Raw genomic sequence first — 18571 nt, 5'->3', positions numbered from 1 at the left:
ACTTTGAATATGTAGGATGAACATTAGTTTGCCATCAATAGTTACACCTAGTAATTTAGTGTGGGGAACTCTTTCAATTTTAGCATTGTTTAAGGAGAAAATCTCGCATGCAGTTTTGTCAGGGGTGACTAATTTAGAAGTAAAGAGAAGAAGCTTTGTTTTGTTTGGGTTAAGTAGTAGTTGAGCTCTAGTGAGCCAGGTTTTGATCTAAGAGAATACTTGCTGGGTTGTCTGTTATAAGTGTGTAGGAGTGTCAGAAGAACAGATGATAGTGGAGTCATCTGGGTATTGAATAAGAGTACCTTGTCTTCAGGCTGTATGTAAGTTATTAATAAACATGTTAAAAAATAAAGGTCCAAGTATAGATCCTTGTGGGGCACCTGTTGCATTAAGAAGTAGTGGTGAGATAGTGCCTTACCATTTTACTGTTTGTTGTCTACCAGTAAGGTAGCTGTGAAACCATTTAGTAGAGATAGATGACAAGCCAAGGTTCTAGCTCTTAATGAGAAGTTCATAGTGAGAGACCTTGCCAAAAAATTTAGATAGGTCTAGAAATACAGCTGATAAAAGTTTACCAGAATCTCTTGCTTTATTGACAGTATCAGTGAAGGATAATAGGAATGTAAATGTACTGTAAGCTGATTAGAAACCATGGTGGGTATTAGAGATCAGGTGATTATGTAGGAGATATTGCTGTAGTTGATGATGAATACCTTTTCAAGAATTTAGAGAGGGGTGACAGTATGGCTATAGGCTGGAATTTTGTTAAATCAGTTGAATTGTCACAGTTGATTATATAAGATCTCTTCCATAGGTCTGGAACATGAAATTCAGCTATGGCTCTATTAATAAGACTACTGATTGAATAGGCTATGGCACCTACAGCAAGTTCTGGGTATTCTTTGGGGGAGATTATCCACAGATGTTGAACGGGTTTAAGCTTGAGTAATATTTTTTATAACAGATGTCAGAACAGGCTGAAGGGAAAAGGGGTGGGGTTCAAAGATGAATGGTGAGATGACTGGCAGGCACATGTGTTTGGTAGAGTCCAAGCAGGATTCGGATGAGAGGAGGGGAAAACAGAGGAGTTAAGGGAATGTACTTGTAAGGGTAGGGATGAGCAGCAAGGCTTAGGGATAAGTTTATAGATTAAATGAAGTAATTACTAAAGTTGGTGGCCTAGTTGTAACGGGGTACATTCAGGACAGGGGTTGGGATACTTTCTAGTTCCTGGGTTGAGGAGGGAAGATGTGATTAACCAGAAATGTCTACAGTTGTGTTTGTATATATTTTGAAAAGTGTTGTAGTATAGCTTTTTTCTTTAATAACTTGTTTTTTAACTTGGTTGTGAAACCGTCTATAAGATGTAAATTATTATCACTTTTGTTCTTCTTCCAAGAGCTTCATGCACGATCTCTTTCTTTCATAAGGAGTTTGCTGGATTTGGTCACCCAAGGGAAAGGATTATGTTTAACATGTTTTGTACACAGTGTGGCAAGGGAATTAAGTATACTTTGAAAAAGTACGTTGAAGTGTTCGACAGCTTCATTAAGAGGAAGACTTTTTAGGACAGATCAGTTTATAATGTTTAATGTTTGAATAAATAATTCCTGTGTAAATTGTGTAAGGGTGCAGGTAGAGTTGAGTTTATGATCTTTATATACTTGTATGGGAGCCCAATTAGTATAAGCTGCTAAACAGTCACTTAAAGAAATATTCAGAAACTTGATGAACTTGTTGAAGTTAATTATGATATTATGATTAATGAAATAAAATCAATAGCAAATAACTGGAAAAAGATTTCTTTATTTGAGGGAAAGGTTAGTTTGCTTTTTATTTGTTGTATTTTGTATTACTTTATTGCCTTTTTCTATTTTGTATACCATGATTTGTTTTCTTTACGCTGGGTTTTACTTGTATTCTGCGTTTAACTGCATTTGAAAACTTGAAAAGAGACCACAGCTCTGTCTCTTGTGAGTCAGACAGAAATTTTTCCCAACCTCTTATCTGGTTACTGCTGTGTTCTTAAACACTGTCTTTCTAGTTGCCTGCCCCTTATGTTAATTTGACCATATATCTAATTTCCTCTGCTTTTACTGGCTGGTGTGAGTAAGCACAAAATTATCATTTTGTGAAATCACTCCCCTTCAACTATTTAAATTTATTGGCCACCCTACTGTATTCCATAGTACCAGAATACAAAAGTGACCACCTTTCAATCTATCTTGCTGTTTTAAAAATAGTGACTCTCCACTAAAACTTAACTTTTTAGACAGGTAAAACGTAAGTTACCTACTTTCACATCTAACTCCACTAGTGCACAGTGTAGTGTTTAGGATAAACCATTTATTTCATCTTACCTTTAAGCATCTATTGCAAGACCACCAGTTGTTGGAGAGCACACATTCTGCCTCTCAGTAGTCATCTTGGGATTAGTGCTTCTGTTTTCTCCTGGTGAGAAAAGGACTGCAGTTACATTATTTCCTGGAGACTGCTGATCACCAGAAAGCATAATAACTGCTGTATAGGTGACAGCTTGGAATTTGTGCTTATATTCTGATCCTGGAGAGAGTAGGACCAGAGTCCATTGATTCCTGACTCTTTCTGGTTGGAGAGCGAGTGTCTGTGCTTAACGTACCTGATTGGCCTGGCTGCTATTCGAGGCATCTACCAGAAAATGGCTACAAGCCTGCAGACCCTTGCATCATCTGGGACAAGACTGTGGATCACCAAACAGGCTGTGGCCTACTTCTCTTCTTGGGATTGGTGCTAACATTTTGCTTCTGGTGAGAGAAGAAGCAAAGGAGTATTGTATCCCAACAGAGTGAAGCTGTGCTGAGACCAGCATTAGTAGTAGCCAGGCAGTAGCCATTCATGTGACTCCCCTCTTTTCATCACTCTTGACAAGCTAATTCTTTGTTTTTTCAGTAAGTGCTGCTTGATTTCTTTCTAACTTCAGAATATCTGTCTAAATACTTCATCCTTAAATTTCCAGGGTGTATGTATTAGTTTCCCCTCAAGTGCTTGGCAGTGCTCTGTACAGACTCAGACACCTTAAGTGACGCTTTTCCTGTGAAAGTACTATATAAAGAAAAAGCTCCAGTACTTAATAATAATGGCCATCCCTCCTGGCAAGTCTAAAGGTCAGTAACCTGGTGAACTTGGGCATTCTGAGGCAGTGTAGCAACTGCCTCATGTACACAGACAACCCTCTCCTCTTACCTCCCAACACTCTGACTTGTGAGAGATGCACTTATATATCCAAATTGGAAACCATGCACTCTCAAGCCAAGACTGGAATAACTGGTCGAGAGGAGAAGGTTAGCACCTGCACTACACCACATGCAACACATACCCTCCAGAACACCCACCATCACGGCTCTCACATAAAACACAAACCACACACCCACCTTCACGGAGGCTCTCAGTAGAAATCTACCCAAACAGCAGACACCTCCAAGGCATAAACACACTTAATCACCACAACACAGCACAAACCACAGGACACATAGCTCACCTACACAGTGTGCTCCTCAACCTAAAGCCCCTAAAGGCAAAATAGCTTGCCCATTACAGTAATCATAGGTAACTCGATAGTGAGGCACACTGATGTCCCACTCACTAGGTTGAATAAGGATAAGGTAACAGTCAGCTGTCTATCAGGTGCCAGAATCTGACACATAACACACGCACTCAGGTCACTCCACAACAAGTACAAGTATGACTCTGTCACTATCCATGTGGGTGTGAATGACCTGAGATGCACCTCCCTAGACTACATGAAAAGAGACATGGAGGAGCTCTAGAATTATGTGGCCCAGGCAGGTATGACCCTAGCCCTGAGCAGCATCTTACCATCACCCACAATGATGCCACAGTACAAGCAGAAAATTATTGACTTCAACAATTGGTTAAGTTTCTGGTGTCATTCTAGGGGGATCCAGTATCTGTCTGATTGGGATGACATGATTGACAGACCTTGATGCTTTGCAAGAGATGGCCTGCATCTGTCACCCCTGGGTTTCCAGATACTGGCTATGGTTCTTGCCATCCCTATAGTGCCTTTTTTAGGTGATGTCCCAAAGACCAAATTACCACCATAACAGCTACAAATAAATGCAATCTAAGGGTCATGCTGCTCAATGCTAGAAGTCTAAATCTCAAGATGCACTTGCTCGAAGCACTCCTCAAAATGGAGAACATCAATATTTGTGCTGTAATGGAGACCTGATTTAAAGCAGAAGAAAGCACCCCTGCGCTACCAGGCTATAATTCATTCCACCCCTTTTGGCCCCAAAACATGGACCAAAGCTCCAAAGGCAGTGGTGTTTCCATATTTATAAATGATATGCACACCTCCAGACTAGTAGTCCAGCATAACAAATCTGAGATACTTCAGGTACAACTAACATTGGGTAAGATGGCGTTTCAGGTTGTAGCCTGCTATAGGTCCCCAACCATGTCCCAAGACTCTCACTCCGTGTTCCTAAGCAGAATGGAAACCATTCAGGTCCAAACCAACACTCTCATGCTAGATGACTTCAACTACCCCTCCATCAACTGGGAAAACTACTCATGCACCAATACACTGGCCCAACGCTTCCTGGAATTCATCGGTTCCAATGCCCTGGACCAGCTCATTCTTACCCCCACTAGAGAAAGCAACATCCTTGATATGGTTATTACTAACATGGGCAACTGTTGCTCTACACAAATAGTCACTTCATCCCTGGATAGATCCGACCACAAACTAATCCATGGAAATCCAAATCTCAACCCCCCCCCCCCCCACAAAGGTAACCACCATGAAAAACTTCTCTAAAGCTGACTAAAAACAGAGGTGGCTAACTTCATGGCATCCATGACAATGGAAAATAGATGCATGACTGCCAAATTATATACCAATGCACTGTACGAACACGTACATAAATGCTTGGAACTAGCCATACCCAGCAGAACCAAGACGCTTTCCTCCAAAAAAAGGAAGCCAATCTGGTGGTCCCCTTGAGGCAGACACTAAAAACAGCCACAGAGCTTTCTATAGTCATATCAAGAATCTCCACGGCAATACCCAGGTTTGCTTTGAGTTACTGCACAATGGTACCTCCTTTACTGAACCAACAGATATTGCCAACTTACTGGCCGACAGATTCAGTGCCAACATTACCACTCGGTCCCCCCCTAAAGTACCAATCACAATACCAGCGGAAGGCCAAGCACCCAGTATTACTGCAGCACAAATTAAAGCTGCATTGTCTAAGGCCAAGAATACAGCTTCCATGGGACCCAATAATATCCCCGGATGTGTTCTAAATGAACTACAAAGTGAACTGGCACCACATATGTGTGCCCTGTTAAATCACAGCCTCAACTCAGGCTTTGTCCCTAAAAATAGTGCACTGCTACAGTCATCCCTCTCCATAAAGGGGGAGCAACTACAGACCCTGGAAATTATCACCCCATTAGCCTGACGAGTCTGATATGTAAGGCTATGGAGCACATCATCATGGACCTAATTAACAAGGATATAGGAAATCTCCAAACTTTAGATCCCACGCAATTTAGTTTTGTGAAAAGGTAGATCATGCCTGCTCAACCTGGTTGACTTCTTTGAGTCAGTCACCAGAGCTGTGGATGTGAGCAAGGCAGTTCATACGGCCTACCTTGATCTGGCCAAGGCCTTTGATACCATTCCCCACTCAGGAATTATTGATAAACTCACCAAACTAGACATCAACCCCTGTGTCACTAGGTGTGTTGCAAATTGGCTCACAGATAGAACCCACAGTGTGAAATTAGCAGACTCCTAGTCAGACTGCAGACCAGTCATGAGTGGAGTCCCACAGGGATTAGTCCTGGGTCCTCTCCTGTTTGGCATCTGCTTCTCAGAAGTCTAGGCCAACACAGAGGTACTCTGGCTGACCAAGTTCACAGACAACTGCAAGCTGGGAGCCATTATTAACTCCTCGAGTGATGGAGACATCCTACAGCAAGGCCTCACTAAGACCAATGACTGGTGTCGAAACAATGGCCTTAAGCTTTATGCCAAAACATGTGTCATCATCCCCTTTGGGAAAAACTCAGTTCTCACTAAATACCACACTGATGGGAGCCCACTGAACACTGAAGGCATTATAAGAGATCTGGGGACACAGATTGACAGCAACATCTCCTTCGACCACCACATTGCCACTGTGGTCAGAAAGTCCTTCTATGTGGCACATCTCATTACCAAAGGTTTTGCATCCAAGAAGAAGGAGGTCATTGTCTTTCTCTACTCTTCCAGTCATTGAGTATAATGCCCCATTTGGCATGTACCTCACTAGATACATGCAACAGCAGGAAAGGCCACAAAAGGCCACAAAAGTACCTCACAAAGAGGATCCTAGGCCTTAAATACATGTCCTACATGGACAGACTCAAAAAACACCAGCTGTCTCATATCGCCTACTAAGAGATGATGTCTGCTTGACTTACAAAGCCATGTCTGACCCAGCTCTGTTAGAAATGCTACATCTAAAGAATGTAGCATTTCTGATGAAATCCCTATGTGAGGGAAGAAAGCGCTCAATCCTACTGTTCGTTTTATTATTTTAACGTATTAGAGTGTTAAAAATAAAAATAAAAAACTCAAGAGATTTCCGTCTCAGCAGTGACTACTTTTCTGTTTTTGTGGACTTTGCACTGTTGGGTTCGTTCATTTTAATTTATTTCTTATACTCATGGCTTTATTGAAGGTACTCATTTTAATAAGAAGTTAGATTTAAAAAATGTATTATTATTATTTAAAAAAATAATAAAATATTGTATTTAGTGCCGTTCTTAGATTGTTCATTTTAGTCTTGAGTTGGATGTGTTCTCTGTTTATATCTGCAAATACTGTATACTTACCCACATTCACAAAATGTCTGTTTTTATGTTAAAGTAAGAATTTCTGAACTTTGTACATATGTGTATAGAGATATTCAAAGTAATGCACTGGCTAAACATTTCCTAGAAACAAATAACAGGCACACATTTCTGTTTACTGTTATACAAAAACTGAGTCAGAGGAGAAGGTACCATGTTCTAAACAGGTAACAGAATGAAAACAGATTACATATTTAACTGCGGATTTTAAACCGGGGCTGCACTGAGTATTTTCTGGAACTGTTATATGAATCATAGTTGTAATTAAGAATTTGTTTTTTATAATCTGTGCAGAGTCATACTCCAAAGCTTGTGCATATATATTGTATATTTTAACACGTTTATATAAAGTTATGGTGGTTTGAAATTCCCTTTGGACTTACTATTAGTGACATGTTACTTTTTACAGGATGAACATAGCAATCTAAAAAGCTGAGGGTTACTTTGAGGTGGTAGAACACCAATATTATGCACTGAGCTCATCTGATTTAGGCTTCAATTGTAGCAGACTGCTTAGTATAAGGACACATAGGTTGTAACAGGGTACTACCTGAAACAAGTTTGACTTGCACTCCACATTTTGCATTAAAACTGATTGCAGTCAAGAAACCTATGGTACTGATGTGTCATGTAGGCATTGATAAAACGGAAGAGCCATGATTGCATACAGGAGTGACTTGACATATAGGCATTGTTATCATAGCAGAACATTGAATCACATGGTACTGGCATGACGTGTAGGTACTGGTATGACAGCAGAATCATGAATCATACAGCTCTGATGTTATATGTAGGTACTGTCAGGTCAGTAAAATGTGGTATATAGTAAGCTTAACAGCTGTTAGCAGACAACACTGAGTATGTGAAAAAGCTGTTAGATAAAGAGAGCAGTGTAAGGGATGTTATGAGAAAAGAGGTGACTGATGAGGAGGGTTAATGATTATTATGGGATGTTTGTATTATTCAGGAAGTGGTATTTGTCAAGTGTCGAACATGGTTTTAAAGGTAAGTCCTTGATATAAGTGCAAACTGTACTCTGCCATGTAAAAATGATGACAGCATCTTCTAGACTAAAGTAAAGAATTCAAACTTGATGGAGCTGGAGGGGTTGAAACATTTTTTGCAATGTGCTGCTGTTCAAGATGGCAAACAGCAGCTGAAAGCTCTAACAGATCACAAACAGGTAAACCTAGCTAACTGGTATCACCTCATGAAATAGATCACCACAAACTGGCTAACTCAGCATAGCTAACCAGCATTGTTTTGTGAAATAGACCACCGCAAATTGGTTAACTCATAGTTTACCAGCATTGTCTCATGAAATAGACAACCACAAACTGGTTAACTCGTGGCTAAACAGCACTGTCTTACAAAACAGACCCCCCCACAAATTGGTTAACTTGTTGCTAACTAGCACTGTCTCATGAAACAGACTATTACAAGCAGGGTAACCATGGCTAACCAGCACTGTCTCATGAAAAAGTCCACCACAAACAGAGTGACCATGGCTAACCAGCAGCTTCACAAAGAAAATGCTACTCATTTTAACACTATGAGTCTTGTGGCACAAGGCAGGTTACAACCTCTTTGCATTTATGTTCTTTTGCAGTTCTGTATGATGTGACTTTTCCAGCACTGATATTAAAGTGACTCTTCTGGTTGAGTGTTTAGATATTGAGAAGAAAGTTGATGTTTTTTATTCCAGCAGAAAGGCATGAAAGATAAAGAAAAATGATGGAGAAGCACCATAAGTCATGTTTACTGGAATTATCATCTGCATCCCTGTAAAATCATCCATCATTTACAAAAAATGGGAATAAATGATTACACATGCAGTCCATTCATAAACATCCCAATGAACTTTTCTGACGTTACCAACATGGTATGCATGAAGGGAAGGACAGGTGTGAGAAATTATGTCAGCTATGGAAGTGTTTTTTATTGCTCATTAATCAAACCTGTATCATTTTGTATCCAAACAGATATGTTCACTGATTAAAATTTCTTCTTGGTATTAAGGCGTCCACTCAGTCAAGAAGTTTATAAGTATTTTAAAGGGTAGGTGACTAATGACAGACATTATCTGCCTATCTCCTCACAAACAGACTAGCTGTATTGAGTCCTTTTGCAATAGTGTGCTGCATGTTGATTGTAAACACAGTTTATTCTTGAATGCATGTTGGTTGATTGACACTGCTATTATCGAATGCTGGATAACTGAAAAGTAAACAAAACAACTGTTGTCAAACCTCAGACACAATTGTTTTTGCAAGAAGGACAATCCCCCCTGCACCCCCATGTGAGGGGGCCTCCACACTCTCAAACTTAAATGTACCTACACTGAGGTTAGGCAATAATGGAGAATTGTCAGCGAAAGTTGCTTCACACATATTTCTTTGATTAATTAGCACTTGATAATAGTGCTGTCAATCGAATGACAGACACTGATTTTTTTTTTAATACAATGCAATGCAGATATAAAAAAGTCTGATACAGCAGTGAAATACACTGTCTTTACAGAGTTATGGCTATGCATATCATAATTATCTCATGCTGATGAGCTGTATAGCCTTTTAACAGACAAAAATTAATTAAGGAACCACATTAACATATGTCACTGTGCATTGTTGAATATGCCATAGGTTCACAGAAGAGTAACTGAGACATGGCTTCTGTGCAACCTCTCTGCATCTTTGCCAAGGATTGTACATAGTTTATACACCAGATGTTTATGCACACCTGCAGTGACCAGATGACAGGCATTAGTGATCATGGATCTTTCCCTCCATTCATGATGCCTATGTGCCAGGTTACAAGGAATGAATGAAAGAAGGTGATACTGAAAGGCCTGAGTGAGCACACTACAATCAGTATAGGCAGGTGGACAACAATTTGTAGGTAGCTACCATTGCTGTAAAACCTTCCACATAATGATCAACAATAAAATGTCATTCTTTGTTCATAGGGTGTTTCTGATGGCGCTGTATAATGGAAATATGGACAAGGAGTACCAGTGAAACATGAATATTAACCATGTCTCTTTGTGAGCATACTGAAGTCTAAAAAGGATGAGCACTGTGGAAAGAAGATGTCAACACCAAGTAAGTTAAGCAATGTTTTGATTACTGCATGCAGATATGGTGTAAAGGATTATACCCTCAAAGTGTGCGTTGCAACATATATTGGCAGTAAAACTGTGCATTAATAAAGTCTTCATATATGAATTTAAACATTTAGTATATTATTCAATACACACAAATGCAGTGCAATGTTTATGCAACACGAATTCCACTTCAAAAAATTGTGTGTATTTGTTCTTATTAAGGTAGACCAGGACCACACTGAGTCAAGTTATTAGCATAATTAAGTGGTGCTGACGATGGGGAAGAGGTTTTGTCACCATGATGTAACTGTGACATCACCAGCAGTATCTGCACAGTATGCTCAGATCAGCTGCTAGGATGTACTTGAAATGTTTTAAGAATGTCTAAGAAAAAATGACCACCAGTGAACAAGAAACTACAAACCAAACACTGGAACACCAGAGAAAACAAGCCAAGATATTTGAGTGTAAAAACCTTTTACTTAACGCTTTCGTCGAAAGACTTCTTCAGAATACATCCATACAACTTTTCCCAAGTTTAAATACAAATATATCATGCCCCTCCCATGCTTAATTATATATTAATAAAACAATTAAACTAATTGCAGAACAATAATCTACTCCACTGTGTTTACTAATTTAAAGTAATATAACACTTCAACTAAAACAATACTTAATAATATTAAACATACTATGTGTGCTCTCAAACATAAATTAAATACATTTAATACAATAATAAAATGTACATATTATTTAATGCAATAAAATAAATTAAAATTAAAATATGTAAACTCCAGTACTTTACTACATATAACATTAGATGTTAATTACCTTCTGTTAAAAAACATTTGATATTAATAGGTTCATAGGTAGGTACTAGGCTATTGGCCCTAGGGCCTATATAAGCCTAGCCAAAGGTACCCTGGCTTTCGCCACCCAAGAAAATTATTTTCCTGTGCCACTGTTGAGCAGAACCACAGAAGTGATCCCCGGGGTGAATTTCCTATCTCCCATCCAATCATCAAGATTTTTCTTGAAGAGTGCTAATGAGGAGCTTTGTTTGATATAGATAGGTAGTTTGTTCCAGAGTATGGAAAGTCTCTGGGACAGGAATCTATCCCTCCAGCATGTTCTGTTTATTGTGGTGACAAGGTTTAGGTCCCTAGAGCGTGTATCTCATAGGGATTGGGATTTCTTTAAGTGGAGCATGTCTAAAAGCTCTTGGTTTGACATAGCTTTGTGTGTTAGGCAGAGATCGCCTCTTGAGTAGGCGATATGCGACTTAGTAAATCTGCAGTTTTTTGAGACGGTCTGCGTAGGGCATCTGTTTGAGGCTGGTAATCCTCTTTGTGAGGTATTTCTGTGGCCTTTCCAGTTGTTGCAGATGTCTAGTGAGGTACATACCAAAAGGGGCATTGTACTCTATAATGGGTCTAATGAGTGAGGAGTAGAGGGGAACAATGACCTCTTTTTTCCTGGATGAGAAACCTTTTGTGATGAGGTGTGCCACGTGGAAGGATTTCCTGACTACTGTGGCAATGTGATTATCAAAGGAGAGACTACTGTCCACCTGTGTCACAAGGTCTTTTATCACACTTTGGTACAGAGTTTTTACCAAAAGGGATGGCAATGCACTTTTTGGCATTGAGCTTGAGGCCATGGCTTTGACACCAGGCATCTGTCTCAGTGAGGCCCTTTTGTAGGATGTCCACATCTTTTGGAGTTTTGATTATGGCTCCTAGTTTGCAGTCATCTGCGAACTTTGTTAGCCAAAGACCTTCTGTGTTGGCTGTACTTCAGAGAAGTAGATACCAAACAGGAGAGGACCCAGGACTGAGCCCTGTGGTAATCCACTTGTCACTGGTCTGAAGTTGGATTTGGAGTCTGCTACTTTCACAGCGTGGGGTCTGTCAGTGAGCCAGTTGGCAACCCATCTTGTGACATAGGGATTTATACCTAGTTTAGTGAGTTTATCTATAATTCCAGAGTGGGGGATGGTGTCGAAAGCCTTGGTGAGATCTAGGTAGGCTGTGTGAATCACCTTACCCTCACCTACGGCTTTGGTGACTGCTGAAGTCTATCAGGTTTAGGAGACACGATCTGCCTTTTACAAACCCGAACTGGGTGGGGTCCTGAGTTTGGAGATTACCAATGTCATTGTTTATAAGTTCCATGATGATACGTTCCATAGCCTTGCAGACCAGGCTTGTTAGGCTAATGGGGCGGTAGTTTCCGGGGTCTGTGGTGGCTACCCCTTTGTGGAGTGTGACAACTGTCGCTGTGCGCCATTCAGTGGGGACATAGCCTGAGGTGAGGCTATGACTGAACATGGTACTTAGGTGGGGTGCCAGTTCGTTCTGTAGTTCATGTAGAACACAGCCTGGGATGTTGTCAGGTCCCATGAATGCTGTGTTCTTGACTTTGGATAGTGTGTTTTCTACCTGTGCAGCCATGATTACAGGAACTTTGCATTCTTCTGGTATAGAGATGGGCCCTTTAGTGGATGACAGGGGGATAAAGTTAGCACTGAACCTATCTGCCAGGATGTTGGCAATATCAGTTGGTTCTGTATATTTAGTGCCATTGTGCTGTAACTCAGAGCAGATCTGAGTGTTGCCACTGAGATTCTTGACATAGCTATAGAATGCTTTGTGGTTGTCTTTAGAGTCAGTGGCGATTTTGTTTTCATAACTAGCTTTGGAGGATTTTATGAGGGATCTCAACTTCTTACTGAGGCAGACCAGGGAGTTTCTCCAATCATGGGATTTTAGTCTTTTTTGCAACAGTTTTTTTCTTCTGTTGTAGAGTTTGTTTATGGCAGGGACCACCAGATTGGCTTCCTTTTTTTGAAGTATAGCATCTTGGTTCTGTTAGGGATTGCACAATCCATGCACTCGTGTATGTGCTTATAAAGTGCATTTGTGTAGGATTCAACAGTCATACCTCTATTGTCAGTCAGCATGGGTGTCGTGAAGTTTGCCACTTCTGTCTTAAGAAGCGTGAAGTTGGCTTTGGAGAAATTTTTCACTGTGGTTTTCCTAATGGGGGGTGGGGGAGGGATGTCTAGGGTGATTAGCTTGTGGTCTGATCTGGCCAATGAGGAATTGATCTCTGGTGTGGAGCACCGGTTGCCCATGTTGGTAATAACCAGGTCTAGGATATTGCTGCCCCTGGTGGGGGTGTGGATAAGTTGATCCATGGCATTGGAATTTATGAATTCCAGAAAACGTTTAGCATAAGAGTTGGTACATGAGTAGTTTTCCTAGTTAATGGTAAGGTAGTTGAAACCGCCCATTATTAGGGTGTTAGGTTGTACCCTAATATTTTCCAGTGTATCAAGAAATGAGGAGTGGGAATCCTGGGGCATGGTGGGGGATCTGTAGCAAGCTACAATTTGGATTGTGGTCTTGCCCTCAGTTAGTTGCACTTGGATAATCTCAGATGCATTATGCTGAGCAACTAGCCTGGAGGTGTGGATATCCTTAATGAATATGGACACGCCTCCACCTTTAGTGTTTTGGTCCAGGTTAGGTGGCCAAAAGGTGTGGTATGAATTATAGCCTGGTAATGCAGGGGTACACTCTGGAGCCTTGAACGAGGTCTCTGTCACTGCACAGATGTCGATGTTCTCCATTTTAAGGAGTGCCTCGAGAGAGTGCATTTTGAGGTTTAGACTTCTAGCATTGAGTAGCAATACCCTCAGATTCTTCTTGCCTGTACCTGTTAGGGTGGTGAATTTGTCATTTGAACCTTGCCTAAAAATGGCACTAGAGGGGTGGCTAGAGCCTTAGCCAGTATCCAGAATCCCAGGGGCGACAGGTGCAGGCCATCTCTGGTAAAGCATCATGGTTTGTCGATCATGTCATCCCAGGCAGATAGATACTGGATCCCCTTAGAATGACACCAGAAGCTTAGCCAATTGTTGAATTCAATCATTTTGTCCTTGTACTGTGGTATCATTCTGGGTGATGGCAGGATGCTACTCAGGGCTAGGGTCATGCCGGCCTGGGCTACAAGATCGGAGAGCTCCTCCATGTCCCTTTTCATGTAGTCCAGGGAGGTACATCTCAGGTCATTCACACCAACATGGACAATGACAGAGTCATATTTTAACTTGTTGTGGAGTGACCTGAGTGCATGCATTATGTGGTGGATCCTGGCACCTGACAGGCAGCTGACAGTAACTTTCTCCTTGTTTAGTCTGGTGAGTGGAACATCAGTGTGCCTGACTATAGAGTCACCTTTGACTAGAGTGTTGGGTACGTTGTTATGCCTTATGGGCTGTGGTTTAGTGGCACACTAAGTTTGTGGGCTATGTGTCATTTGGGTTGTGTTGCGGGAGTGGAGGTTGCTTGTGTTTCTGCTTTGGAGGTCCCTGTTGCTTGGGCAGGTTTTTACTGAGAGCCTCCACAAATGTAGGTGTGTGTTTTGTGTTTCTATGTGTGTGTTTTGGTGGTGTAGGTTTTGAGGGACTATGTGCTTAGTGTGGTGTGGTGCAAGTGTTTACCTTCTCCTCTTGACTGTCTAGTCCAGTCTTAGGTGAAGAGAGCTTTGCTTCTAGTTTGGCTACATAAGTGCATCTCTCACAGGTTGTAGTGTTGGGTGGTAGGAGGAGAGGGTTGTCTGTGTACATGAGGCAATTACTGCATTGCCCCAAGATGCCCAGATTCATCAGGTAGACAGGAGAAAACACCGGGAGCTGACCCTTAGACATGCCTGGATAGGTGCTTATTTGTTAAGTACTAGAAACTGTTTTCCTCTAGACAGTGAGGAAAGTTGAGTGCTGTATTAATTTGTAGCTTATTTAGTGCTTACAATAAGTTCTGAACAAGTGCTGAGCTCAAAGAAACAGACTTGAGTGCTGAAACAAAAAAAAAACTGGCTAGTTCTAAGAAACAAAATTAAGCTATAAGGCTTCCCTCCAACACAAAAAGGCTTGGGGGCTTAGAAGCCTACAAATAGTCCTGGACACAGCAAATCTATATCCAGACTAGACTACCCAGAGGAAAGGCAGGAAACAAGCTTAGAATTTTTTTTTTTTAGTGGAAAGAGAGAAAGGAGTAGCAGAAACTAAGCTGATTGGCCTTCTCAAATGTTCTCCCTGTATTAGGTAGAATGAGGTAATGACACTAGACTGGGAGGAGGGTCCCAGATCAAATTTACAGTAGGGGCGGGCAACTGCAAAGCCACCAACTATAAGAACAACATACCAATAGGGAGGGAGGGTGGAAAACAAACTGCAGAAATGTTTCTCACAGCAGAAAAGCAGCAGTGAGCCTTTAAATGAACGTTTTAAACAGCTAAAGGAACCTCTAGAGAAAGCATTTCAAAACAAGTTATCAGAATCAAACAACCCAACAGATGCTTAATAAAAGTGGACAATTTCCAGTTAATACCTCACACACAGTGAAGCTAACTAGAAAAATATTCATTTAGACCAGGGAACCTATCTGCATCTAATCTAAGCTGGCACAATGATTCTTTTCTTTCAACTTTATTGTATGTTTAATATTATTAAGTATTGTTTTAGTTTGGAAAAGTTGTATGGATGTATTCTGAAGAAGTCTTTCGACGAAAGCGTTAAGTAAAAGGTTTTTACGCTCAAATATCTTGGCTGGTTTTCTCTGGTTTTCCAGTGTTTGGTTTGTGTTTAAAGAATAAGCTCCCATTTCTGTAGTAACAACTCTTCATATGTTACCTTGACATTTGTATAGCAACTAATGTCACTGCTGCATTTTGCAATGACACATGACATTCTTTGTGAGTCGTCACTTACTGTACATATTTTTCTAAGCAGTGAAATTTGAAGAACACATAACCAAGACAGTATATTCCAAAATTTGTAAATTTATTTTCAACTTAGTATTTTTATAAGAATAAAAGATTATTGTTAAATTTGAAGTTCGAATTATAGTTTCATGTATTTAAGAAGGTTTTGCACTTCATGTCAGTTGTGTAGTAAAATGTATCCATGTTTGGCCTGATAAGTGCTCTTTGAAGGAATAATATATTAAGCATTACTGTTTTATTATTAAAATCTGTAACCCATTTATCATAATTTGTTACATTAAATAAAATAAAAGTTTAGAATTATATTGCAATCATTATTCATTGCTTACAAATGGATGCTGCGGTGGTACGACAGTAGCGTTGTTACCTCACAGCAAGAGGTTCTCCCATTCGATTCTCAGCTGGGCTTGAGAGTGCCTTCTGTGTGGAGTCTGCATGTCCTCCCTGCGGTTGGGTAGCGTTCGAAAGACATGTGTGCATAAATGGGCGTGCCTTCGTTGAAGGTTGAGCGTCGAGCAGGCACCTCGGCATTTTGTAAAAATCTAATACCGGGAAAAGCCGAAAGACAAACAACAACATTCATTGCTTACAATACCTCGCTAGAAATGATGCTGTATATTCCACAATACCAAAATCAATGGAAAGTGTTTTATTGTTTAGTGCTTAGAGATGATCAGATTGCATTACACAGCTACTGCTTTCATTATTAATGGTTATAGCAGTATATTGACACACATGGCTATATCTGATTATTTTTGATGTATTACTTAAATAACATTAATCATGTTTACCATGCCATTTACTGCTATTTGTTTCAGTAGTCTTAATACACCAGAGGTAACAATCATGACTCTTTACTGGTGTTATTGGTTCGTACAAGTGTAAGCATGTTTGCTGAACAGCAAAGATCAAGATTCTTTATTTCTTGCTATAACTTGTACAGATTTTCAAATCGACAATGTTGAAACAGCTGTCCCAATTACTGAATGGTCTGTTTCAATGAAATATGTCCATGGAGGATTGATATGTAAAAGTTTCTCTAGTCCTACTCAGGCAGCATGACAGTATAGGTACTTGGACCCCTGCGACTCTCTTGTGAAGTAGCTCCAGCATTATCTCAGCAAATAATGGTATGCTGTGTTTCCATACTTCCTGAAAATAGCACAGCACTCTCAATAGCCCATTCAAAGATTGGCACTGTAGTTGGTCAGGTATATATTATGTGAAATATTTCATGGAATCATTATGTTTTTGACCACAGGCTGAAACTGAAATTGGTCAGATATGATCAGTGATGTACCCTGGTAAACAAATTCAAATAAATAAATAAATAAATAAATGTCTGGACTGGCAGCACTTTTCAGTATTTCAGAATATACTGTGTGTTTCCATGTTAATGTACTAGCACACCAGTGTGTACACTTTATACTACACTTGTGAAATGTTAGGCCAACAACATAGCTAGCAAAGTAAATAATGCATTTCATTTCTGAAGTAGTGACCTAAAAACACAACACAAAATAAGAAAGAATCGGTCAATACTTTCAATAAAAATCCTCCAATGCACCTTATCTGCTTTCAAAATAAATCTACTCTCATAAGTATATTGAATTATCAGTCTTTGCAGGATGCTCAACTTCTGCTTGTTAAAAAGCAGCTGAGCTGTCAAATATCATTGAAACATTACAAAGAAAAGTAGTAACCACTGACACATTTATACACAGTAATCAATGTAATTATACTGTTTATTACTGGTAAAATATTGTTATGCTGTCCAAAGATCCTTGGGATCCAACACTATGAGGTGGAAGGAACAACAGATAGGGATGATAATCATGTGTACATCTTCACGTCTGGTTATCATGTGCTCCACTTCATGATGACTCTGTCATGTATGTGCATCATCCTTGGGGACATCTAGAAAATAAATAGCAGAGAAGACAAACATAAAATGGTGGTTCTGTTATTGTTACAAAAATAACTTGTACTGTTAGTGTGTAAAGGTTAACAAATATCTGAAAACTTAAACAGTTTAGTCATGTAAATGTGCCATCCTTAATAATGCATTGTTTAATAAATACTTCCCTCCAGGCAATGTAGTAATCCAACTTTCATGTCAAAAAGTGCCATGCATGTGTTATATACACAGATTGATGTCCACATCCATTTCCAGTAATGAATTCTGTGGACTATGTTAATGATAGCTTCTTTCACAAATGCACACATAATTCAAAGTTCACGAGTGTACAAATTGATGAAGTGATATTTGTTTGAGCATGTTATGGCCAATTGGCACCATTAGTTAGAGGATCACACAGCTGAGACAGTGCAATGTAAACTGCGTGATACCAGCATAAATGAGCAATTTATGACCTGTATGTTCATATGACAGAATGGTTAACAGCTTGTTGACTGCTGTCATTCATCTGTCCTTTCATGAGCATTGTATGTTCATGAGAGTCTAGCCTGAATACCCTGCAGGATACTCTTTTACTTTATAAGAATTATATATCCCCTGTGTTTGAGTACCAGTGTAAAAAATCTGTTTAAATGCAACTAATCATCTAAATGAGTTGTTAGACGCAGCGTATTTTGTGTGTTTGCCTCTGTTTGTATGATGTACATGCCATGTTCCTTTTTTCCTTCTTTGGACACAGGAAAATATATAATCCATAGACTCCATATGGAGTGTGCAGTTATAACATTTGAATTAAAAGCAGTGATATTTTTGATCCTGAAAGTGATACTTCAAAACACTATAAATACTCT

The 18571-nt window shown here is 39.9% G+C and overlaps 1 long non-coding RNA gene across 1 annotated transcript in view; it reads left to right on the top strand.

Annotated features, from left to right (window-relative positions):
• The window catches only part of LOC122802483, a 542380-nt gene that overhangs the window by 140974 nt on the left and 382835 nt on the right, over positions 1 to 18571 (top strand). The window contains exon 2 of the long non-coding RNA XR_006364939.1: positions 9875 to 10010. This is a non-coding gene — a long non-coding RNA (uncharacterized LOC122802483). The remainder of the gene's footprint in view (positions 1 to 9874; positions 10011 to 18571) is intronic.

Source organism: Protopterus annectens, chromosome 5.part0 (genome assembly GCF_019279795.1).
Source record: "Protopterus annectens isolate FY-2018-M chromosome 5.part0, PAN1.0, whole genome shotgun sequence".
NCBI lineage: Eukaryota > Metazoa > Chordata > Ceratodontiformes > Protopteridae > Protopterus > Protopterus annectens.
The sequence above is the reverse complement of the archived record's forward strand: the minus strand, read 5'-3'. Positions and strand labels throughout refer to the sequence as shown.